The sequence below is a fragment of the Triturus cristatus genome, chromosome 4_1 (genome assembly GCF_964204655.1).
Source record: "Triturus cristatus chromosome 4_1, aTriCri1.1, whole genome shotgun sequence".
Taxonomy (NCBI): Eukaryota; Metazoa; Chordata; class Amphibia; order Caudata; family Salamandridae; genus Triturus; species Triturus cristatus.
Window position 1 is genome coordinate 1,264,596,269 of NC_140585.1, and position 27,153 is coordinate 1,264,623,421.

General features: G+C 47.9%; 1 protein-coding gene across 2 annotated transcripts in view; it reads right to left on the minus strand.

The window, feature by feature from the left end:
- The window catches only part of ZNF385A (zinc finger protein 385A), an 850,943-nt gene that overhangs the window by 628,545 nt on the left and 195,245 nt on the right, over positions 1–27,153 (minus strand). The gene's annotated exons all lie outside the window — the stretch shown is intronic.

Here is a 27,153-nt window from a genome sequence, read left to right on the forward strand (position 1 = left end):
AGTAACTCATGACTGGCCCGGGACGCATGAAACATTCTGCAAACATATACCAGGCTGCCAACTAAAAGCACTCAAACAACGAGTCCAGAGCAATGCTGCTAGCCTCATTTCCTGAAAGAGTTGCTACCATCACATTATCTCAGCAATTAAGCATTTAAATGGCTACCACTTGGGGATCAGTAAAGCATTGGTCACAAGGCTTTGTATGAAAAGACCACAATTTCTCCATTTTATTTTCTTTGACCAAACCAGAAGGCATCAAAGCATTTTACATAGAACCACTGAAATATAAAACAAATTATATAATATTATACATTAATGTAGCCTACAAGAAGTTTCAGAACCAGGTACAGCAGACTAAATGTGCTTCAGAAAATAAAGTAGGGGATTTGTAATCGTTTTATATGGGCTAAGGGCAGAACTCGTAGAGCTATAAAGATGATGGCACTGTCTAAAGACCGGGGGGACCTTGCAGTACCTGACTTTAAGGCATATTATTTTGCGTCAGTTCTTCAGTACTGCAAAGGACTTCTCGGCGGGAATACGAAAGACATTTGGAGGGGTAGGGCTGGCATTCCGGATATATATGAGCTCTTGGTTTTGGACTCTAATAAGGGACTTCTTACATTCAAGGAACTAAACTACTATAAAAGAACAAAGTTCAAGCTGTTGGGGGCTGTTATATCGGTCTGGTCAACGATCCGGAAGAAAATTAAATTAGGGAGAATGAATTTCTATACCCCTCTATATATGAATGAACTCCTCCCAGAAGTATTCCATGATCAAGTGATGAGGCGTTGGGATAATCTTGGGGTTAGTACAATTGGCGATATCACGGATCAGACAGGGTTAATATCATTTGAGAGGGCGCAACAGCTATATAACTTGGATCGGAGAGATTTTTTTAAATACTTACAGATAAGATCAGTTTTGCAGAGGAAACAGGCAGGTAATTGTAAGTATGCTAGGGTAGATCTAATGGAAATTGTTCGAGACGATGAGGGATGTTCAATCTCTCAACTTTATGCTGCATTGTGCGAGTATAATGAGGATGATAGAGGAAAGGTATTTGATAAATGGAGAACTAAATTAGATTTAGTCGGGAACGAGGGCGAAAAATCACTTCAGCTTGGAAATTCTATCCTGAAGGTTGCAAACTTGCAAGTACAATATTATAAGACCTTACATGAACTATATTACACACCACATAGAATAGCTCGTTGGGGTGGTACTATTGGGATCCTCTGCCCAAGATGTCAGAGCTTGGAGGCAGATACGATACATATGTTTGCAGCCTGCCCTAATTTAGATCCCTTTAAACTAGCTATGGAAAACTTCTTTAAAGATGAATTGGAGATCTCGATTAAATTAACTAATGAGATCATGATTCTTGGAGTGGCAAAGGAGGGACAGGAGGTACCTCACCATGAATTTTTGTTTATTGCTAGGACGCTGAGCCGGCTTTGTATCGCAACGGTATGGAAAGACTCTAATCCCCCTTCGTTTTAACAATGGCTGTCAAAATTATTAGCTATCTACACCTTAGAGCAATCTTTATATGAAAAAAAAGGAGTGAATGCAAGACAGCTTGGGAAACGGGTATGGGCCCCAGTCGAAAAATGGAAACTTAAACTAGATGGCTAATCTAAAGGGTGATAGGTACATGCTTACCCTGTTAGGATTAAAGCTGGCGGTGCTGAAATTGCTCGATTCTTACTTTCATGTTTCATTACTTTGGAATTTTTTTTTTTTAAAAAAAATTATGTATTGCATCATGTTTAATTTAAGAGATTAAGCTTTAATTGAAGGATTTCTGTTGTATTAGATATATATTTCAAAGCAATTAATTGTTTATACTTTATTTTTCTGATGAACAATAAAAATAAATAAAAAAAAAAAGAAAATAAAGTACAGCTTATGTAGAATTTTTACATAGTATATATTTGTAAGCAGGAACATTTAAAGGGGAAAGGATCATATACCCGTTGTGAAGTCATCGGAGAGAGTAATTTTTATTAGAAATTACTTGACTGTTGTGGTATGAGTTATGCAAATGAAATGTTTGTGTCTTAGTTGCTAAGCAATAACATAGAAATTTAAGAGGTGCCTAGCAAAACCTATCACAGTTAAGCAATTTACTCTTAGGCACAATATTGGGATAACAGATTAAGGATTTTCAGATTGATAGAGAAATAGGCTATTCTTAGGAAGTTAGAGTGACTCCCATAACCCATCATTCATAAAGTATATGTTACAGGTCTTTCTTCAAAACATAATGAGAGGAGGTTATCCTTACTGTGATGCTGAGGGGTCCTTCCGACGCTTTTTTCCATGTTGCTTATGCAGATGAAAAGGCGGACGATTTCCGGCTGGGGGACAGCTAGAGATGTGGTACAATGAGTGGTGTCAGGTTGTTAAATGGTAGCGGCAGTTTCAGTCGATAACCTTTCAAGTATTTGCCCGGCGGTAATCGCCTCTCATACCACTCGATAATTTACCAATAAAAGAGGCAGGCGCCGGAGACTGGAAGGCAGGAAACAAAGTTTTATTCCGTCGGAGCAGAACACATCAGATCTGACAGCAAGGTATCGTCACGAGGTGCTCTAACTGCATCTCTGAGACCTGGTCTCTTATACACTGGTTTATTGCTTTATTATACATAGTATATTCTTGAGATTCCCTTGATGCCTGAAAGAACATCCCCTGAAGCCCCCGGCTCAGATCTGATCCCACACATGGTTACAGTAGAGGTTCCCACCCTACCCGCAGTGGGAGATGGCTATCGCGCAGCAGGGAATTCCGCTAATTCCCGGGGGTGTGTGCAACCGGCCGGGTCTCAGGGGGTAGGGGCTTTGATCTACTGTAATCCCTTTGATGTGGGGTGTTTCCCTTACAGTAGGGGCAATAAACTGCATCCGCAGGGCTAGGTGATGGCCTGGGACCAGTTCAGACAATGGGGCGCAGAGGAAGGGGGTTATCAAAGGAGAGGCATGACCATGTATGGGTTGTCGGTCGGAAGTGGTTCCGTAGCAGGGTCGCGCAGAAGGAGAGGGTTTATGGCCTGTATGAGAGAGCGGGGGTGGCCGGCGCGCGGGGGGATGCTCGCAGCGCCAAGGGAAAGCGCTGGCGGTCGAGAGTGAGCGGGGAGAGAGTGGGGTGCCTAAAATGGCGGCCGTGCATTCGCTGTGCGTGGCGCTGGGGAGAGGCAAGATGGCGCAGATAATGTTCAGTTTGCAGGCTAAATTTCCACAGTCCTCCCTTTTAACATATCTCGCCAGCTTGTCTAGTTCGGATTTATCCCCATAATACTGCGGACTTCCACCTCATAGAGGGCTTTCATCCGCTCTGTTTCAAAGTTCGAAGTCTTAGGGCAGATGCAGTTCATAAAAAGCGAACATAAAGGTGGCAGACACTGAATCCCCAAACAACATCCACATAGTATCACAATCGGTATTAGGATAAATGAAAACAGCCTCCATCCCCAACTTTTAATAGTGTCCCAAAACCAACTCCCCAGCGACCATTCTTCTTGCTCTTGATGGACCTCTGTGGACAGTCTGTGGAGGTGTTCGATTGCTTTGTAGACTGAGGGTGAGTTGTCTGGTACGTAGGTACAACAGCTGGACCCAATGATGCGGCATGCTCCTCCACGATCAGCCAGGACCACATCTAGAACGAGGCGGTTCTGAAGGGCCACTAAGCGGACGGCCTGGAGCTCGGCGGTGTTGTTGGCGAGGGCGCCAGCCGTAATGTTCATTGCCGTTTCGACTGCCTGGGTTAAGTGGCGGATGGCACGGCTGTTTGCCATCGGACCCCAGAGCGGAACAAGACCCTTTACTGCATCCATGAACTGTGCTCCAGTGGAGTCGGCTTGCACAATGTCTTTGGCCCGTTTCTGTCGGTGATGGTTTGCTGGAGCCACATACGTCGGAGGAAGGACAAAGGCGATGTAGCAGGTGCCTCCCCAACCTTTCGGGAGCCAGGTGTAGGCCTTAGTACCACAGACGAAGTACATATTCGGGGAGGCAACAAAGGAGGGTGGGTCAACTGAATCCAATGTTCGGGTGATGAGGCAGGAGCTGTGGCCCACCAGCTGTGCCCCCAGGCCTTCGAGGCATACAGATCCAGTGATGTTGATGACGGACAGGGCCACTGTTAGGGTGGCGGCGGTCCGTTTTCGGAGGTAAGAGAAGGTGGGTCTGGCTGGATTGTTGAACACTTGCATTTCAACTCGTTCTTTGGCAGGGATGTCCATGTGAAAGGAAGCGTTCGATCTCAGAGGGCAGAAGAGGGCGGAAGTTCTACCAGTTTTGTTCATCCAGAACCCATGGTAGAAGTGTGACATGGTTCTGCCGGAAGTGGCATTGTCCTTGTAGCTCTCCTGCAGAAGGATCAGCCAGGCGAGGCAGGAACCATGGACAGAAAAAGGTGAAGGGATGAAAGGGATTGAGTGCCCAGTGGCATGTGGTAGCAATCCACAGATCCAGCAGTTAGTGGCGTTGGTGGCAAGATTGTGTTGGTGGAGCAACTGCACAAAAGAGTTATTCCAGAACTCCTTACGCCTTTCTCGGAGTTGGGGTGAAAGTGAGATCAGATGGTGCTCCTTCGTGGTGGTAGGTTGAACGGTGGTCAGCAATGTCTTATGAGCGGGTGTGTTCTCCTCCATGATCCAGAAGGTGACCATGAGGAGAAGGCAAAAGAGAAGGGTAATAAAAAGTGTTATAGTCTTAAAGCTGTGCATTCGGTCAGTCTTTGTCCAGAAGTTCCTCTTGGGCGGTGACGTTGTCCGTGGTTGTCAGGGTCGGTGATACCTTCTTGCAGTGGTGTGCGTGCAGCCAATTGCGTTTCCCCTCCACTCGAAGAGCTGTTCGGGTGGTGATCAGGACTTGCAGGGGGCCCGTCCACCGGGGCTCCAGACTCTTGGTGCGCTGGAAGTTACGCACTAAGACGAAGTCACCAGGTTGGATGTCGTGTCCGGGGCCCCTGGAAACATCGGGGATGGCGTGCAGCACCTGCTGATGGATGATAGACAACGTTTTAGTTAGATTGTACAGATAATCAGACATGAGGACGTCCGGGACGTCGTGGATGGATGTCGGTTTTGGTGCAGTCCAAAGGTTCATGGGCCGCCCGAAGACGACCTCGTAGGGGGTTAAGTGGTGTTTGGTGGGGGTGGAACGCATTGATAGCAATGCTAGTGGGAGAGCGTCTGGCCATCTTAGCCCTGTGGTGGCGACTATTTTTGCTATCTTAAGCTTCAATGTGGCATTGTGTCGCTCAACCAGGCCTGCAGATTGGGGATGGAAGACCGCATGGAACTTCTGTTTTACACCCAACCCTTTTAAGATGAGTTGGATAACTTCGGCAACGAAGTGGGGGCCATTGTCGCTCCACAAAATTCGACAAAGGCCGTATCGGGGGAAGAACTCCTTCAGTAGTACTTTTGCGGTAGTCATAGCGGTGTTGTCATGGGTTGGGTAGGCTTCCACCCACTTGCTGAAGGCACACACAATGACAAGTACATACTTCAAACCTTGGCACCTTTCTAGCTGGACATAGTCCATTTGTAGGACTTCAAAGGGGTGATTGGGGACCCCAAACCCTCCCCGGGGTACAGCAGTTCCTTTCCCAGGGTTGTGTTGGAGGCATACTAGGCATTGTTGGACTAGACGTTTGGCTGAGTCTGGTATTTTGTCGTTGTGCCAGACTTTAGAGATGAGTTCGATCATGGGGGCAGACCCTATGTGTGCGGGGGAGTGTGCCATGGTCAGTATGGGGATCAAGTATGAATCTGGTAACAACCATTTGTTCAAGTCTTTGGTTCGCCAGCAACCGTCATCGTCCTTCAATCCCACCCGGGCCCATTCAGTTAACTCGTGTGGTGTGCTGGCTAGTTGGATATCCCTAATTGTTTCCCTAGCATCCTTCCATTTCTCAGTTTGTGACCTGGTCACGTACATACGGGTCGTGGACCTATTCTCGGCTGTGGTTCGGGCAGTAATGTCAGCCAGTGCATTTCCCTGTCCTATAATGTCTGTCACCTTCTTGTGTGCCTGGCATTTGATCACAGCTAACCGTGTGGGGAGGAGGACTGCTTCGGTCAGGGCAGAGACTAGATCTCCATGCAGGATGGGTGTGCCATGAGAAGTCAAAAATCCCCTCTCTTTCCATAAGAGCCCAAAGTGGTGAACTACCCCGAAGGCGTACTGACTGTCTGTGTAAATGTTTGCGGTTGTCCCTGCTGCCAGGATGCAGGCTCGTGTGAGGGCAATTAGTTCCGCCGCCTGTGCGGATCGCTGTGTGATGCGGGCTGTCTCAACAACTGTTCGGGCTGTGGTGACTGCATAGGCAGCTGAGGTGGTGCCATCGGGGAGCTTGATGCATGAGCCATCCACCCACAGTTCTCCATCAGGGTCCGGGAAGGCAGTATCCCGGAGGTCAACCCTACTCTTGGTTTGTTCGTCGGTGAGGGTCACGCAATCATGTATAGGGGATGCATTGGGGTCAGCGTCAGGGAGAGGCAGTAGTGTAGCTGGATTCAGAGTGGTGCATCGTTTCAATGTGATGTGGGGTGCAAGCAGAGTCAGTTCATAACCAGTCAGTCGTGCGCTAGTCAGGTGTTGAGTCTTGGTTTGGTTCAGGAGGGTGTCAACAGCATGGGGTACCAATACCGTGAGGGGGTTCGAGAGCACGATCCCCTCACTTTGTCGGATAGAGACAGCAGCGGCGGCTACTGCTCGAAGGCAGGCGGGCAAAGCTCTGGCTACGGGGTCAAGAGTGGCAGAGAAGTAGGCACAAGGGCGTTGCTTAGGGCCTATGGACTGGGTTAGGACAGACAACGCACATCCCTCCCTTTCGTGGGTGTAGAGGGAGAAAGGTTTAGTGTAGTCTGGGGTTCCTAGGACTGGGGCCGAGCAGAGGGCGTTTCGTAATTCTTTGAAGGAGGATTGACATTCAGGTGTCCAGGGGAGGGGGAAGGGGACATCCTTAGCCAGCAGGGAAAGCAGAGGCTTTATGGTAAGACTAAAGTTTGGCAACCACTGTCGACAAAAGGAGGTGAGGCCCACTAGGGATCGTACTTGCTTCTGAGTTTTGGGAACAGGGGTTTCTAGGATGGTTTGAATTCGGTCAGGGGTAAGTTTCCTCCCGTCTTTGGATAGTAGGTGGCCTAGATACGTTACCTGGGGCTGGCAGAATTGCAATTTCTTTCTGGAGACCTTGTGACCGTTCTCCGCAAGGAAGCGGAGGAGGTGAATGGTGGCTGTGACGGCAAGAGGAGTGGTGTCGGCCGCCAAAAGAATGTCATCGACGTACTGTATCAACACCACTCCATCGGGTAGTTGGACTGCATCCAGTTGCCTCTTGAGGGCTTGGCTGTAAATACTGGGACTCTCAGTGTAGCCTTGGGGTGCCCTGCAGAATCTGTACGAACGGGCTTTTAAAGTGAAGCCGAACAGGTAGCGGCTGTCTGGGTGGATGGGGATGGAAAAGAATGCGTTCTTGAGGTCAATAACAGTAAAGATGGTGGCAGTGGATGGAATCAGGGTGAGGATGGTGGTGATGTCTGAGACTACGGGGTACTGGGGTATGACTACTTTGTTAACCTCTCGCAAGTCAACAATGAAACGGTAGGCTTTCTCATCCCCCTCGCCTTGCTTCTTTACAATGGGTAGGATTGGGCTGTTGCAAACATTACTGACTACTTCTTCTACCACTCCTGCCTCGACCAGGGACTCGATGATTTCCACCAATGCCTTCTCGCCTTCGGGTGATATCCGATACTGTGGAAGCTTTGGGAGCACTGCGTCCGGTCGGACGGTTATGTGTACCGGGTCGATCACCATGCGCCCTACATCTGAGTCGGTTTTAGCCCATAGATGTGAAGGTAATGTGTCGAGTAGGGACATATCAGCATCGGTTATAGAGAGCATACGCCGTGTGTGACAGGGTCTGGACAGATCTGGGTTATCGTGTAGGATGACTCGAACTCCGTCTGGGGAGCATCTGATGGTGGCTCGAAAATGTTTTAGCAAATCAAGTCCCATAATAGCATCGGGGGTGTTGGAGGAGAGCAGAAAGGTTGTGTCAGTGGTGTTATCTTCTAAGTCAAAGGAGATTGGTGCTGATAAGGGGTTAGTGGAGGGCATTCCGTCAAAGCCTATTGAGGTTACGTGTGAGCCAGACAAGGGTGCCCTAGGAATCAGTCGTTTAGATAACGCACTACGTGTCGCCCCAGTATCTACCAGGAATGGAGATTTTGTGCCCAAGACCTTAGCGGTGACGTAAGGACCTTGCTGGTCAACACGGAGTTCGACTGGATCCCTCCCTTGACCCTGGCGGTCCTATGCGAAGTCATGAGTGCTCTCATAGTCGGACTGCTGACACTGGTTTTGGCGGGGGCGATCAAAGGTGTTTGGTCTGCCTGGCCTGTCGTTGATGGTGTTGTTCGTGTGCCCTCGTCCCTGTCCTCTATTTCTGGGGTCATATGCTGTGTCTCTGGGGTCCCTATTCTTGTTCATTTCCAGAAGGACCGGGCACTGGGATTTCCAGTGTCCGAACCCTCTACAGAACGCACATTGATTTCCATCTAAGTCTCTCCGTCCGTTGTAGGGTGTAGGTGTATGGTCTCTAGGGGGTAGCTTTCTAGGAGCGGTTGGTTGGTAATTCTCTTTTGGGGGTTCCCTTCCTATGGTCACCCCTTGCAACTGTGCTATCATCACCCTCTCCTTTAATTCCTTTTTCTTCTTCTCTGACGCCCTATCGTTCTCGTTCTTCTGGTTTTCGTAGTATTGGGCCATCTGGAGAATTGCTGCGGGTTTGGAGGCTGCCCAACTGCTCTCGCTGGTCTGTAGCTTCTGGGAAACTTCTTGAGACAGACCCTTTACATAATTCTGGACAAAGAGGTGGTGTCCGGTTGCGGTGGTCATGTCTTGGCCACTGTAATCGGAAAACACAGTCTCGAATCGGGAGAAGTATTCAGACACATCCTCCTGGGGTTTCTGGCGGCAAGCCGTCACTATCGACCAGTCTACCTTTCTTTCTGGGATTAGAGTCTTCAGCTTTTGTACAATCTTGTCTGGGAGCTCTAAGATGGCTTTCGGGGGTTTCTGTCCTGGTTCTCGCTGTTTATCTATGGTATCGAGTTGTATCCAGGTATATCCGAACGGCTCAGCGTGGTCAACTTTCCGGATTTGTTTCCACATATCAGCCGGCAGGCATAGCCCAAAGAACAAGTCGATATCTGCTAACGTCATTATCGTTGAGCCTAAGGCTGTACCCAATTCAGTGTAGAAGGCAGTCGGGTTCTTTCTCAAGTCGGGTAGAGTCTTTCTAAAGGTCAAAATATCTTGCCGGTCCCACGGCTGGTAGACCCAGTTATATACAACCCTTCCCTTCGCATCTTGGTGGTTGATGTCGTCGTGTGTTCCCTGACCCCGTGGGGGGACCCAGTAGGGGGCAGCTTCTTTAATGGGCATCATGGCATCGGCCCTTCCTCCCTGGGGCTTAGTTGCTATGGGGGTTTCTGTTTTGGTGGTCTGTCCATGTTCTTTAAGGTGTCGGTAGACCTCGAGTGTAGGAGTGAAGAGGTTCGTTACATCGCCCTCTCCTTCTTCCCCAATGTCTACCTTCCTATATAGGGCCGCTAAGCCTTCGGGACCTTTATCGTGGTATCTGTCCTCATATGCATTCAGGGCGTGATAACAGAGCCGTACGACGAAGTGTCGTCTGCGGCTGTCGGCATACGAGCTATACACGTCTGTTATATACTCCTCACTTTCTTTTCGCTCCACCAGCGTCCCTACTATCCTATCGATTCCTGCTCGTTCATCCTTAGTTAATCGATTCATTCTGGTGGACTCTTTCTTTCCCATCTCATGGTCATCTAGCGTTGTAGTCGACATTGGGTTCAGTACAAGAGGCTCAGCCGGCGCGGAAGCCGTGAGGGCCGAGGCCCCTGTACTGCTTTCGCTCGTGTTCGGGGGTTGTGGGTGTTGTACTACTGATTGGGAGGGTGCATACGGAGGGGGCATGTAAATGATCGGGGGACCTAACAGTAATTCGTCATTCGTTCGCTGCTTGGAGGACAACTCAGGGTAGAGCAAAGAAGGGGTCCTAACAGCGTACTGGCCTGAGGTTTCGGGCTCCTGTCTTAGTTTAGTTTCCCTTCTCTCCTTTATGTCTTCTTCTAACTTTTTAGCGGCAAGGTGAGCTGCCTTTCGTAATTCCTTTTCTGCTTTTACTTCTTCCCTCTTTTTCCGTTGCGTCGCTTCTTTGCGCCACATGCCAATACTGTCAAGCATAGTAGGCGTCGTCTTATTGCTACGCAGAGCTACTTCTAGCGCTTCTATCTTGCGGTCGTCGAAGGATCCCATCAGTGGCCACTGACTTTCGGGGTCCTTCTTGGTATATTTATGCCACAGCTTGCTATAAGCTACGGCGACTAGTCCATATTTAGTGAACATGTCCTTATTAGGGGTGCCTTCCAGTGGAGCCGGGTGGTTCACCTCTAATAAGCGGTCCGGGCAGAACCAACTAACAATCAGTGGGGAGAAGATAGGCATGACGGGTTTCAACGGGGACAAAAGTCAGCACTACCTATCTTTTCACTGCTTGCAAAGACTAGACAGAATATCTCTATTCTTCGTTATTTGTAAGCAGAGAATACCTCCAAAGAACCAATATCGAACAACTAGTGTTCGGACAATCAATCAATCAATCAATGGGGAGATAAAGATAGGCACGACGGGTTTCAACGGGGACAAAAGTCTGCGTTACCTACCCTTCACTATTTGCAAAGACTAGACAGAATATTCCTATTCTACGTTATTTGCAAACAGAGAATATCTCAAAAAGCACTATTCTTCAAAACAATCAATGTTCGGACAATCAATCAATGGGGAGATAAAGATAGGCACGACGGGTTTCAACGGGGACAAAAGTCTGCGTTACCTACCCTTCACTATCTGCAAAGGGAGAGAGAGAGAGTATTTCTACTCCTCCCCGTTTGTAGACAGCGAATATCTCAAAAAGAACAATCAATGAGCAATACTAGTATTCAAACAATCAATCAATTATTTCGCACTTTTGTCGTATTTCACGACCTTACCCGGACCGCGTGGACAGTTTCTCGTCTTCCGCCTCCAGCGCCCGATCGTCCTCTACTCTCCGTATTTGCCGCGGCACTCCTGATGGTTCCCAGTCAGGACTGTAGATCACTCGAGAGAGGTCTGCTCGGAACCAGTGAAGTTCGGATGATCGGCTGCCAGACGAGGGTCTATTGGGCAGGAGCTCTCCCGATCGTTGCAGTCGTTCACTCTGTCGTCGGGACCTCTCCCACTGGATCCACGTGTCGCTGATGGGCCCCACGTTTGGGACGCCAATTGTTAAATGGTAGCGGCAGTTTCAGTCGATAACCTTTCAAGTATTTGCCCGGCGGTAATCGCCTCTCATACCACTCGATAATTTACCAATAAAAGAGGCAGGCGCCGGAGACTGGAAGGCAGGAAACAAAGTTTTATTCCGTCGGAGCAGAACACATCAGATCTGACAGCAAGGTATCGTCACGAGGTGCTCTAACTGCATCTCTGAGACCTGGTCTCTTATACACTGGTTTATTGCTTTATTATACATAGTATATTCTTGAGATTCCCTTGATGCCTGAAAGAACATCCCACACATGGTTACAGTAGAGGTTCCCACCCTACCCGCAGTGGGAGATGGCTATCGCACAGCAGGGAATTCCGCTAATTCCCGGGGGTGTGTGCAACCGGCCGGGTCTCAGGGGGTAGGGGCTTTGATCTACTGTAATCCCTTTGATGTGGGGTGTTTCCCTTACAGTAGGGGCAATAAACTGCATCCGCAGGGCTAGGTGATGGCCTGGGACCAGTTCAGACAATGGGGCGCAGAGGAAGGGGGTTATCAAAGGAGAGGCATGACCATGTATGGGTTGTCGGTCGGAAGTGGTTCCGTAGCAGGGTCGCGCAGAAGGAGAGGGTTTATGGCCTGTATGAGAGAGCGGGGGTGGCCGGCGCGCGGGGGGATGCTCGCAGCGCCAGGGGAAAGCGCTGGCGGTCGAGAGTGAGCGGGGAGAGAGTGGGGTGCCTAAAATGGCGGCCGTGCATTCGCTGTGCGTGGCGCTGGGGAGAGGCAAGATGGCGCAGATAATGTTCAGTTTGCAGGCTAAATTTCCACAAGGTTTGCAATCCAGAGAAGCGAAGGAGGCTAGCCAAGGTTGGATGGGTAGATTAGCCTGGGTAGCCATACATCCACAATTATACTCGGCACCTAACTATGATGCTTGATTAGATGTGATTTGATGAAGCAACGACCAAGGTGTGCACTTCTTGTTTTCTAAGGTTGTCAGTTTAATGTCTTGGATTGAAAGTTTAACTATGTCAAAGAGTTTTAGGAGGTATTTTTTGCAGGGGTAGTTTATCCTTTAGGAATACGGCCAGGCCATTGAATAAGTGTTTGATGTATATTTTAGTTTGAGCTTTAGTCCTGCAACAGAAATAACGGAGGGTTTTGATGCCCTTTCCGCCTCCTCTGTCAAGTGACAGTAGTTTAGTATCCCAGAACCTGCGTGCTTTCTTAGTGGTGAAATACAAGTGGTATAGGGGAATGTCTTTCCGCACAAGATTCCATCTCTATGCGGTTCCATTCACCACAGACTTGAAGAGTGCCAGCATTTCCCTACAAGCCTTCTCTTGGCGATGCCCATCACTCAAATTCTCCAAGAATGACAGCAAGAATTACCACGTACTTCTGTTGAACACGAACGGTGGTAACAGGTCCCTCCACATTCTTTCTCCCCCAGACATGCGTTGTAATGGACAATAAGAAAAGTGTCTGCTTTGGAAAAAGCACGTTAAAATGTATCTACTAAGTTGTAGGAGAAATAATACCTCTTTTTTACAGTGCTTTAAAGTAGCATCTCAGAGCTACATAAATGCATTATTATTATAATCTGAAAATAGAGTGAACGCCGACCAAGCTCCTGCTGCTCAATAGGAGGCGGCTGCGCTCCACGTTTGCCAAAATAAAAAAACCTCAACCAATATGGGGCATGCTCTGCTTTTTACCTGGCTTTTGGCTGCTAATGGAACTCAACCAGAGCAAAATTCCTCTTCAAACATTATTGAAATGAAACATGAGGCATAACAAGTAAACATCATTAACACCCATCACGCCAAAAGCATTGGCATGCTCAATAATGTGGTTGGCACATCTGACGAAAACACTCACTATGTTCTCTGCTGAAGGACTCCTGGCCGCCTTGTTTGACTTCCCAAGCATGAAATGTGAGCTTTGCAAAGCTTTCTGGCACGCACCCATGGCAAAGGCCAGGCATTTGCCCAGGAGAGGAGACCTGCTCATGCGTTAAGTTCCTGGTGAAACATCCGCCAATTCAGCAAATATAAGAAATTGGAGGAACCGGTCTCACGCGTGCCTAAACATTGAGATAGACTGACGTGGACAGTCAGAGGGTGGTACATGACTTGAGTAGAAGAAGGGATGCTTACTACCTTAATGAGCCAGATTTGTTGGCCGAGTCGGGCAGTAGCACCTTCGCTCTTGCTTACGGGATGCCCATAATCAGGATTCCACATTATTAAACCGGACCCTATTATACACCTTGATCTGGGATGTAGCCTTACACTTAGTAAGCCTCAATGTTCACATGAACTTTGTCATATTTTTGCATTCATACTTTTTTCAGTTTAAAAGTCGCCCTTTCATCTAAAACGCTTCCAACGACCCTTCATGTTCTAGCTGAAAACCACCACCATAGTTGGAGCTCGGGACTAAAATGAGCTAAAGTAAACCAAAAGAGAATCATGTTAAAAAAAACAAGTAAGATTCACTATTCAACATTTAAGATTCTGTAGAGTACTCAAAATACAGGGTTGTTACACAAAATTTTAAAAAAGACGTGATTACCAAACTGTACTAGCGACAGTGCTGAAAGCTACGAGAGTAATAATACACAGAAATTATTCTAGCTGAGGTGATGTCTGTCATGGAAAGGTGATGGCAAAGTACAGGAGATCCAGGAATGCGATCCAGTCTCCAGCGGGCATTAGAAGATAGTTTGTATATAAAATGCAAATGTATTTCCAAGATAAACCTTATGGTCCAGTTTAATATTGGCACACATTGCACCGTGCTTAATCTGTAAAATAAATATATAACAAAAACAAAAGAAGGGCCGGGTCACAAAGAGTTTCTTAGTAGTTTGCCGCCTGTGCTGTTGAATGCTATCATTGCCGAATACCAAGGCTCCCTAGGTTTGATTCTCTCTCAAGTCTTTTTCTACTACCACCCTACAATTCCCGTCTCTCTCCCTACTGCAGGTTCTTTTCTTCCTTGGCTTATCCCTCTGTCACTGTTTTCCTATATTTCTCTTTCACCTTCCTTTTCTTCCTCCCTCTTTCTCTTGTACCTAGCCTGATGATGAAAAAATAAGCTATAGTCCCCCAAAAATATGTGCCGGTGCTGACCACATGCCACCACTGGTCTAAATTTAGCCATCACAGCAATTCTAAATGCTTGGAACTCGGGAGGCATGAAAATTGAGGCAAGGTGAACGCTTTAAGTCAAGCAGGGATGCACGATTAGAGCCCACAACTTCATCAATGGGAGCAACTTAACCAATTAGACAAGGTCACAATGAGGGAATGTATAGGGGAAGTATTAAGAGACTCGTAGAGGACCAATGCAGTCAAAAGATCCTACAACAAAAGAAAGAACAACCAAGGGACCAATTCAACTTAAGATCACAAGTACCCAACTCCTGTGAGACTCCAAAAGCAAGCCATGGTTGAATAAAAAAAAACAGCGGCTTCCATCACGCAGAGTGCATGCGAGCAAAGGTTCTCCTGGGGAGGATTGTGCATAGCCTGCTCTGTAGGTCTTAGTAATCCAGCAAAGAAGGCTGTCTAAAAACACTGTGTGCACATGCACAGTGTGTTTCTACAGACATGATCTACCCTGTTATACAATGGAGTACAAAAAGCAGGATGAGTGCTAAAGTGCCAATGGCCCCACTCAGTCCTATACAGCACCATACACGACTAATTCAGCCAGGTTATTACTACTCACATTTTTTGCCAACATGCATTTTTGGTGGCCTGGGTGTAAAAAGATGCCAGGTTCAGTTTATCCCTTGATGGACTAATGCCTACTACACTTAAAGACCAACCGATTCTCAACTTGCCCACACTGCCCACTGGTTGTTAGTCTCAGCCAAGAGGCAGTGTTGTGTCTTGCAGTTCCCTTATCATGCACTGCAAGAAAGACTCATGCACAGGTACGTGGCGGACTCATGCTTTATTGCTTCACAATTAGTTACAGGTATGCCATCTTCATCGCTTCTCGCAAAGTCTCCGGTCCACGACAATTCCTTGTCTCCTCAGTGGCTCCACCCCATCCGGTCCCTTCCACATACAGCTCGTGGTATAATGACCCCTGGCCCCAAGCCTCCTTCTGCGTTCTGGCTCATTGCTCAACAACAAGCACTCAGCATACGACCAGTCTGCATTAAGTATTTATGGGTCTCAGCAGGAATGACGCACACTGGATGGCAGCTTGTTAAATCTTACCCTCCTGTAGGGGGCACTTGTGCCTGCAAATCCGTGCACTCCACTAGCACCTCGGGTTGGCTCATTTTGCCCAATCAAATATAATCCTCCTCCAAGTGCTCAGAAAAAGTAGCTCTATGTAGGACTTGGAGGTACCAGGCAGGCGCCAGACACAAGTTTTCGAAACACTGCCACAGCGAAATAATTATAGAATGGCGCACAGCTGTAATTTCAGCTGTAATTATGTTTAATTAAAATAAGAGTTCATAGCCATTAAACGTACAACATTACGATGGAGGTGTGCTCCTTGTGCTCTTCTGACTGAACACAAGCTCGTACGCAGTAGGCTGTTTTACATAAATTGCGACTGTGGTGTTCAGAAACCCACAGCTGTCCTGAAGAAGAATTAAAAAGACGCCATGGCCAGTAAAATGTGCAATTCTGCAACGTATAATTAAATATGATGCATCTTTCTATCAAGACTGAAGACTATAACACATATATATTTCAGATGCAAGCACAATGAGCAACTGCAGCCGGAGTTCAGAACCAGTTGGCAGATTACACGGAGGAAAACTATAGGAATATGGATTTTTTTCTAGTTGGACCCACCCCCTATTGTGGTGCTGTGATCACAACATCCACAAATAAAATAGCCAGGTCGTGCATTATTGCAGTAGGAAGACTCTTTAATATATATGTAATTCACACCCACCACTTAAGCATCATCTCAACAAGGCCTAGATTAAATCGGTACATTTTGTGCTTTCATTAAAATTTTCCACTGCAAACCACACCGGAACATTGCATGACTTTTTAACACACAATGTTCCGTTGCATGAAAGTTTCACATGAGACACCTGCATGTTTCAGCAAAATTTCCCATATTTTTCCTAAAAGCATGGGACAATAATAGGCACACCTCTTTTCTGAACGGAAACATGGAATGAAAAGGCCCGGAGAAGAAGCTATTCAGTCACCAGGAACACATGTTCGACTCATAGACCTATATGACAAGCGCGAAATATAATGAAGCACGCACTTAGGACTCGGCCCCCCGGGCGCCCAGGTCAACGTCGTGACGCCACTTCCGGCCGGAGTCAGCACCCTGAGGGGGGGAGGGGGCGAGGGCCTATTTAGGGCAACTTGCCCGTGTCCTCGCCCTCTCTTATCTTGCTGCGCCGGCCCAGAGTTGTAGGGGTCTCCTTTTAATCTTTTATGCAGGTCGTAGAGTTATGCGGCGTGGGATGGTGTTGGTGTCAACGTCCTTTCCGTGGGGATTGGGAGGGTCAGCCGAGGTGTACAATGCCGAGGGGTCCAGGGTTGGGCATCGGCGGGGCTGGGGGCGACTCTAATCCGGACCTAATGTGGCATAACGGCTGGGGTTGAGACGCTGAGTCTCAGGGGACGGGTTTGGTTCCTTGTCATTTGTCCGGCTCGATTTTCCCCCCTTTTTTTGTTCGGATTTATAGCTACCTCTAGGCTGCGTATAGGTATTTAGCGTAGGTTATCTTTAGCGTAGGTCATCTTTAAATAATGACAGCGGTTATTTTAATTTTGCACCAGTAAAGAAGTTTGCAGATTTCTTCGGTGAATTCACAGTTGTGCATAGTTGGCAAAGTTATGGGAAATCAAAGTACTGAGAGAGAGAGAGAGCGTTACCCTCTTCAGCGTGGCAGCCAGTGAACTCGTTTTACAGCCGCCTTATCTGTGTTATCTCGTGACGGGTCGAAAATACAAATACACCCGTCACTTTGGCTTGAAGAGTACTTGAGGCGATAGGTTAGCTCAGTGGGTTAATACACTTGCTTGCGGGGGCTGGTGGTTGTAGCAGACTGAGGAGATAGCGGCGCGCAGGCGGGCAGTCACTGGTTGGGGGGGCCCCCAGTTGTGCTCTGCAAGTGAAGGCGGCCGACATGCTCGGACATGGAGATTGGAGCAACACAGAGGGGAGAGCAGTGGGGACTGAGTGGTACGGGACATAAGGGCAAACAGCACTTCTGGGGCTTGTCTTTCCATGTGGAGTGAGAGCAGCTGCTTGTTGTGGCCGGGTCGTGCAGATGAGTGTCAGAGCCTCTTTCATATGCTCAGGCTACCTGATCCGAACCTCTAATTGTGGGGTATGCTGTGTTCAGTCGGTGGCTGGAAGGCGAGTTCTGGCTGCCTGTTCCGAGCCTCTAGTTTGAGGAATGCTGGTTTCAGTCGGTGACTGAAGGCGTATTGGGTACTAGGAACAAGGTCCCAAACAACTTTAACATCTACTCATCATTTGTAAGGAACACCATTGTTGGATGGGCGGTCGGGGGAATGATGGCGGTGCGCGTCACGTGGGAACAATAACTGGGAAGTGGAATGGTGCAGTGTCATCAGGGCAGCAAGGGTTAGTGCTGGCTTAGGATTGGGCTACGTGAATAGATCCCCGTGCAACGGTTAATGAGCGTATAGCAAACGATGACTTCGGCGTGGTTGATTTAGGGGGTGTGTTTTTCGGCGGGAAAGTGGTGAGCCCGCGTGGCGTTCGCGAGATGGTGGGTTTTTCGGGCTTCCGATTGAAGTCAATACGGTTCGGTGTCGAGTTACACTGAGGGTCAAGGAGTGGGTACAGAGGTTCAGTATTGGGACATGAGCACTAGCTGACGAGTGGGGGGGGCTAAGAGGGGAACAAAGTGGGTTCTGAGTTCTGAGCCGGTGCCTTGCGATCTACATCGGACACCTGCAGCAGGCACCTTAAATATTTTCTGATAGGTACAGTCCGTGACAAGAGATTTCTCCCAGTTTGTCAGTAGGAGCATTCCTTCCTCACTTTGCCGGCAGGTCAGTGATTAGCCCTAGAATGGGCGGACACAGCTATTTAGCCGCGGCAGTCGCCTTGGTCTCCTAAGGCAGTTTACTAAATGAATTCTGTCTGTCACCAAAGGTGGCGGGCGGCTTTACGGAAGTTGTCATTGACTTTCGTAGTTTGCAGAAATGTGCGGGGGTTGCGAGCTTGGTTTTACTCAAGCACAGTGGGAGACAGTGTATTCAGGGAGGGTCTTTTTTCTCGCTGTTGATGGAAACAGTCTATTGAGCCATGGCGAATTTCTCGCATCATGCACTAGCGGTCTTCAGGTTAAATTGGCTTTTGGCTTAACGCTGGGTGTCCTCTTAGGGCCGTTCCGTACCTGGCTATGCCCCGACATTGGAGCGGCGTGTGGGTGGCGCCTCCCGCTCCTGTTCTTGTGTGTCCTTGGGTCACGACTTCCTTCTCCAGTTTGGTCTGGGAGTAGGCTTGAGCTGGCACTCACCGTTGTTCTTTTACGTATGGGACCCTGGGCCCGGACCTGCCCCTGCTTACGCATGCAGCGTATGACAAGGTGTATCTGGGGGACGTAGAGGCGGGTCCACCAGCATGTAGCAGGAAAGGGGGATGCTTAGTGAGTGGGGCTTTTTCCGCTGAGCTTCCCTAGGGGGATGGGGGACACAGCTCGGGGAGTGGTGAATGGGGGCGGTAGGGCTTAGCGGTACACTCCGGGGGTCATCCAACACACACCATCTATGCCCCTGTGATTTGTCAGGCTCAGTCACTCCTGGGATTGTTATGGGCGAGGACGCAACAGATGGTGGTTACTTTCATGGCTACATTTGGAGTAATTCCTTCCTGAGGATAAGAAAGATTAGTATGTGTCTGGGGACGTATCACCCCACTGCAACAGCAGTCAGCAGACCGATTTACTCGATTTCCTGCAGCAGATGCAGGGTGGTGGGGCGCTTGCAAGGCCACCTCTAGGGGGAGCAGACTTGTTCGGGCATCACGACTCAGGGCGGTGGGAGCGCGGATGTGCTCGGGCAAGGGGTTAGCTAGGGCAGGCAGGCCCCCCCCCTGACGGAATTTTATAGCGGGAGCTTGTAGCGGGGGGTGGATGTTCGCAGGAGTTGGCACGCTCATCGATTACCATGGCAGACTCTCGCTTAGTTAGGACATCGAGCTGGCGGGGTTATTTTCCGCAGACGATGGTGCACCTTGGTTGGTCATAAGATTCAGAATTAGAGCCGCGTCATGCGCAGCATGATAGATATGACTCGGGACATGAGTTAGGTAGGGTGGTAGGAGCGGTGTAGACCCTGGGTGGCCGGCTTATGAGCAGGACCAGTAGGGGCACGTGCTACACACGCAGTGGCAGCGGGCGCAATGACGTCGTGTGGGACTCCTGTCCCCTGGGGGGTTATATCGCATCGCAGAGGTAACAAGACTGAGGAATCAGGCCATTTGAATCAGTCATGCTTCGGGCCTGAAGATTGTTGAGAACTCTGGAGGTCACAGGTCGCTTGTGGTGGGGAAGGTGAAGGGCGGTCTGCCCTGGTCCCCCTAGTGGCGGTAAAGAGGCCACATAAACTGCCTTTACATTGATAAGGGGAGTCCTCCGGCATACCCCGTAGGCCAGCACTGAGGTGGAGAGACTGTAAGCTCACCCCAGAGAGAATGGGACACCGGCTGGGGGCAAGGGCGCCAGTTTAAAAATAGTGCATGGGGCTTCCGCCCCTGGGTATTCCCTACGAGCCCCGATGAGCAGCCTGGTGGTGGAGGGGTGGGCCCCTCAGGTGGCGGACCTAGACCAGATGACTGGGGCTCACCCCTCAAGGACGCAGGTGGGTTGCGCCTTGCGTGGTTCTCAGTTGGTTGGGCGAAGCAAGCCAGAAGGCCCCTTAGTGCTGGACCAATAGACAACGTTTTCTGGTGAATAAATTGAGTTCTGCCCGACTAGCGGATGGAGCACGAAGCTAGGGGCAACTTGAATATAAATATTGTTTAAACGATTGAATTTGATCAATCCATATTGTATCAAATTGTATGATTTATATACTGTCATGTTTGTGTGATTTGTAATAAACATGGCCTTTTTAACCCACAGCTCTGGTCGTCAAGCATGGATTTGTGGGTTGGTTGGGATCTGGGCGCCATTCTGGGGGGTACGAGTCCTAAGGAGCAATTGCCTTTTCACAAGTTCCCGATTCGTCATTATTTATGGCAGTGGTGGCAAAGAAGTAGTTCAGAAGGACCAGATCCAAGCTCGGTTTCAGTATAACAACTAGCTATATACATTTTTCTCGTTGAAATTAAGGATTTGTGTCCCAAATGTCCTGAGAGCCTTTCATAGATCCCGAGCATTGTGAATAATCGTTGGACACCTCTGAAGAGCGCATCTCATGGTTGATCCCTCTCATTCTGGGTTTGTTTCCATTCAAGCCCCTACAGCCAGTTTACACATCTCTGACACATTTCTGACAAACAGCGTTAAGCGGAAAGACACCATTTTTGTTGAATGTTGTCTTCTATGCAAAAGTGTCCAATGATCCACAACAGTGAGACCCATGCCCAGTTTAAGTACACACGCCGCCTGTGCAAACAGTTTCAAGTTTGATTCATTGTACCTACATTTGTCTCACGTGGATAACATAAAAAGTTAGGATGTATGCTGCAATGGGAAAACAAACTTCGTTGCTGGTGTGAAATACCTATAACAACTATGCCTGAAACATGAGTGGACATGTACGTACTGTGTTGAGATAAGTGATTAAGAAGTCTGATCCCACTCACAAGAAACTCTTTAGGAACCAATCCATTAATAGAAATATTTCCTCCCTGCATCTTCCATTTTACTTGGCAACCCACAAGCACGGCTATGTCTTTATACTAAGAGGCACCGGGTTTCTTCATGTATGCACCCGGGATGTGGGAACGACAGCCTCCTATCCACCTGGACTGCTCCAACTCTGCTCCAATTTAGGAACGACACATCCCTTTAAAGATCATTGCGTCACAATATGCAGTAACAGTTTTACTTTTGCTCTTAGACTCCATATACTCTTCCAATCGCCTTTGTCTTTGACCTTCTACAATGCTCCGTTGCCTGTGGCTAGTTTGTGCTATACATGCATCCCACACTCATTGGGGTTCTTGGCATATCTGAGTCAGACTGAGGGCTCAGTCACTGCAGAAACTGAACACGGATGTCGAGGATTAACCCCAGTGCCCAGACAAACGCAGTTTGTGTAGGTAAATAAGCACTTAATATGTCCCCGTGGCTGGAAGTGTTGGGCACTGGCACTTTTGGGGGGCACCAGAACTAGTTTTCATAATCAGAATTGGATCCCCACAGTAACAGAAAGAATAGTCAGAAAACAAAGAAAGAAGAGAGAGATTCGAAAACAGTGACAAAAGGAGAAGCAGAGATGAAAAGAACGCAAGAGATAAAGACACAGGAAGGGTATGGTGGCAGAAGGAGGAGGAATCCATACTAGGTAATGATGGTTTATGACATCCTGGGTATTTGGCAGCACGTGTGGGGGGCTTCTCGAAAAGCTTTGACCCGGTGAAGCACTGCACACCCCTCTACCAGAGTCTATGTAATCTTTTTTTTGAGCATTTGTATGGAGCCTTTCTACCATAACACTTTCGGAATCCAAGTGCCCTTTACAGGTGAAGGACTCTAGGTGGGCTGGTGTGTTACGTACTGATCAGCAGTGAATCAATTAGGATAGTGGCGAGCAGCGGTCGAACCGACTGATGTCTTCCAGAGTGACGGATTTCATTGGACACTGGCCAGCTAGATCCTGTGATGCAACTGTTAGTGCATTAGGTGTATTGATGTGTACGCTAAATGGATTTGCAGTATTTCGTCATCCTGCCTGTGTGCACGGTCTTCTTTTACTGGGCTTATGGAGGCAGTATGAAAGCATCCTTACTGATTTTGTGACTGATGCAATGTTGTGTACATGTGGATGTGCCATATTTAGTTCAACTTCTTCCAAGTGACTGCTTCATAAATTGGCAGCAGGGCATGGTTATGCTGATTAGGTGGTGATACTTAGTCAACCATATTGCTTTGGTCCTGTGTTGGGCGCAAGATGGTGTCTGCCATGTTTAATCTGTTCTGTTGGTGTGGGGTGAAGTATCAATATGATGGATAATAACATTGTTACCAACATCTGTTTTCATGAATGACCTCCTTTTAGAGCCTCCTAGCGAGGCTGGTGTGGCAGGCTGGTGAGCAAGGAGCGAAGAGACTGACTCCTGTGCTCCCAAGCCTTTTATCCGGGTTTCATGCCAGACCGGTTCTAACCGGCCTGGCGTTGGCCCATCGCGTGACCCGGAAGTGAATCCAATCAATGGGGAGGTGCGCCTGTCGCGTCACCAAAGTGTGCGACAGGCTTTTCTCCATGTCCGGAGGGGGCCGGCACAACCGCCATACTTTTGGCGTGGCAGATGCCAGCCTCGCCGTTCTCCACTCCCTGCTGGAAATATTTACTCCACCTAGATTTCCTCCAGTGGCCGACCATCCAGGCACTACCAGAGGTGCTGGAACAAATTTGACTGTGGGGGTCTTAAGTGTCTTGACTGTTCTCAGCATTCTGCTGATATACAAAAGTATTAAATATCTGTATTTTACTTTGTAATCAACCACATATATATATTTTTTGCATGTGCTGTAAAACCTCTAGAATACTGTGGGATTCATCTTTTACCTGCACCCCAGCAAGAAAGTCTCTAGTTAAAAATGACAAAATATGCAGTAAGCGAATGGAATAGTATGCACAACTTTCCGTTTAAAAGAATTAGTAGCACTTTTTCAAACTTGGTTGCCGGTGACAAGACGTCTTGTATTTGAACACAGGCTTCCTCGTTGTTAATTGTCCAGCTGAACTCTATCAGGGATTTGTGAGTCTGCAGCACCCCAACTTACAATGGCACTGCTGGCATGGCTGAGTCACAAGCAAGGTCCCCCAAGTGCACCGACAGATGACACTACTAGGACAAGGGATTTGGGCCACTTTACACACATCTTACAACAATCCATTCCAGGTGTTCCACAACCAAACGTACTCCTGCGATGGCGCTCTGCACTCATCCAGCCTAAGAGTACACGATAAACTCAAGGCACAGATAAACTGCTGATATAGCCAGGAGTACTGCAAGTGCACCCACAGAAGGCACTGCCAGGATATGGGTTTGGGCACCTCCTGGACAGCTCTCAAAAATCTATACCAGGTGCTAAGCACCAGGAGACTCTGCTAGACTGAGTGACCGAAGACACCTGACGCTCATCATGCACAGGGCGCCTACTGTTCAAACTGAGAAGGCACTCGCGCATTATCTTTGGAGCTCCACCACTATCCACCCCGGGATTGCACCGGTGTCATAGCTGCAATCCACGCTCAGCAGTCTCTCTAGCACTGGTGGCATTGCTGGGACCTGAACATCTCACTCCTGCACTCCAGGCGAGTGTGCAACCACTGGACCGGCAGCTGGGATCTGGCCAAAGAGGCACCTACAGTCTCCTTGCCCTAGGGGAATTCTGCTGCTCAGCCGAGCGACGCGCTGCAGAGACGGGTGCCGAGGGAGGTCCGCACTTACCTACTTCAGGTTTGCTACGAGGAAGATGAGCGCTAGGCCGCAGGCAGCAGGGCTAGATATGCACGGTACACCTCAATTCCATAAATGGTGGCAGTGCTTAGTCATATGCGGCAGGGGCAGGAGATCTAGGGTACCGCACCTCTCTAACCCAGGCGCATTCAAGGTGCTCAGTCCACCTGCGGCAATCCTAGAATAAGGGATCAAAGGAGGTCTGCACTTGTCAGCCTCACCTGCGTCCCAACACCGCCTACAAACTACCTCAATGGGTAGGTAATCCTTAGCAGACCTCACTAATATACCATAGGTGCACCTCATGTCCTAACATGCAGGAGGCATTGCTGTGATTCGACATCTAGGGCACTCCGCACTCGTCTGTCACAGGAGTGAGTCTAGGGTTCATCCACAGGTGGCAAGGGATAGGGCATCTACTCAAGGAGTGCCACAAGTGCTCAATTGTAGGCCTAGCAGTCGTAAGGTGAGGTGAGGCCTGATACCATAACAACTAGTTGATGCCAACTTACAAGAAAAGGCCAGAAAATGGAATTGTCATTAGTCGACAGGGAGTGCTTCTATGGCAAATGACTATTTTGCATGAAGCATTTAAGATGCGTGTACCCATCTTGTGCAGGAGGCTGGGAACGCGGAGGAAGATCTGTTGTACTGTGCATTTCCAACCCAGGAATTACCGCAGGAAATAGGCATTGTATAGATGAGGGAGTCCTGCGCACAGGTCACTCCTCTACTGTAGATGCCCCTCCAGAACTCTTTGCCATAGTTGCAGTTCTGAAATGTAGGCACATTTTATATCAGAAATGTGCTAGCCTCCAGTGTTGTGACCTCTTGGCTGCAATGCACCAGACCATGATGAACCCTCCTCAGTACTTCTGTTTCTTGTTTATAAATATTAGGTTCAGTATGGTCATTAGTAGTCCTTTACTCCATAGTAAAGCTATTTTCCAAGTTCCAGTGTTGTCACCAGTAGATTTTTCAAAGCAAATCTCTGTGTTCAACTCGAACATGTACAACAACAACAGACTTCATATGCTATTGATAGTAGATTGTTCAAAAGATTGTATGCACACATTTATTGCCAAGCAGAACTTTTAAAAACGCAGGTTGTCGGCAACAGTAAGTAGTTAAAGGTTTTTAAAAAAGCTTAATTATTCCATAGATCTCCCTGCTTATAGATCTCCCTGCTTATAGATCTCCCTGCTTATGTATTACATTCAAAATGAGTAGATGCTTATACACCAGTATACATGCATTCATGCAATCTCTTTCCAGGTGTTTGCATCGCCAAGATTTTTTGCTACCGGGTAATGATAATAATAATAATAATGTAATTCTCGGCTCACACATTGGCAGGAGAAGATGCCCCTATAAATGCACAGCACATTTATTTAGTGGACCCCGCTCAGGCCCACGGCTCTCTCCTCGGTGCTTGAGAGAGATGGTGCATATGTACCTGGCAGCGGACAGTGTCAAGCGACTGAATAGAGAGAAATACATTGTGCGGAGTCTGGGAAGGGACCAGACGCACCCAGAGCGGGATAATAAATTGGACCCTTCAAGAAAAGTCCTTGTGATGTGAGCTGTAATAAATCAGCAACAGAACATCAGATGGGGAGGCAGAGCAGCACTGCTGACTGCGACTGTGCCTGCTCCGCAGCAAAGCTGCTGTGAGGAGCATGCGCCCTATGCCGAAAGGTCTGTGACTGATCAACGGCCTTATTTAATACGGCAAAGTACCCGACATGAAAGGAGAAAGGGTTATTGGGACTCCCTTAAGAGGGCTTGATATCTAGACGGAAAAAGCCTTAATCTAATCATCTTCTGTAAAAAGGACGAAGTCCCTCACTCTTCAAGGTGGCATGATACAGCATGGTAGGTAATTGGGTATCCCTTCCCACTTGTTGACTACCTTAATAAGGCTCCATAAATGTAATTATGTGGAAGTACAATGGGGTAGGCACCAAGAGTTGACAAGTCATATACCCATTTGTAGGGGTGTTAGACAAGGCTGTGTCTTGGCTACCACCCTGTTCTCATTGTACATTAAAGACTTTTTAAACCATACTTATCTAAAAAAAAAAAAACACATCTTAATGATTGTGTCATCGATTCTCCTAAATTAGATGGCATACAACAGGTCAGCGCTTCCTCTTGCCGATGATACCATATTACTTTGCAGACCCCTGTAGGTATGAGGAATCTTTTTTAAAAGTTGATTGAATTCTGCAATCTATGGAAACTAGAACTAAATACTCAAAAGACCAACTACATGGTCTTTCATTTGCATAAATCCTATAAGGGTAGATTGACGTTAGGAGACACTCTCCTGGGAAAAGTTGAAACTGTCAACTACTCGGGTGTAAAAGTGGCTAATTCACAATCATGGAGCTCTCATATACAAAAGAGAAGTCTAAGAGTGCAGCCGTACTCAAAATGCATAGGCCCACTCTTTTCAGAGCAATGTCTTTAGCATTGCAAGTATACAGGGCTAAGGCCCAAGCCGCTTCACTACATGGAGCTGAAATTTGGGTTAGGACCAATGCGAGTAATCTGATATTGTGGAGAAAAACATTTTTTTAGACCCTAACTTAACCTTACCCAAAAAACTCACATTTTACACCTTTTCTTTGATACTGGCATTAGAAGAACTGAACATTGTGCCGTTTTGAGGCTGCTTAAGTTTTGGGCGAGATTATGGTCACAAATCTAATTGAAACTCTATAGGAAAGTCTGTTAGATATCATTGAACTCGATACTGGACCCACCCTACTGCGGCTGCGCAACGTGAAATCCTTCTGTACTTTTGGTATGGAGGTGTTGTGGCACAATCCTATAACTGTAACAACAAGAACCCTGAGGTCCAAAGTCACCAAAAAGGAAAAAGAAGAAGAACGAGAAAGTGGTGTATAAATGACAAACAAAAGCCCAATTCACGTAGTGAAAGGGCAATCCCTTTTAAGGACGTAATCCCTCACTCACCCTGGGTGACATGCTTCATCATATGGGATTCTCCTCCCAGAGAAAAATCCTAGTTTCTCTGGGGGCTACGACCCCCTCTATGAGAGGGAGGAGCTCAGGGATGTTTTGATTGTGCACTAAAGGGTAGACTAAATCCCTTGTCAATAAATCCACAAAGGGGTAGCATGAAAATGAGAACCATGAATTTTG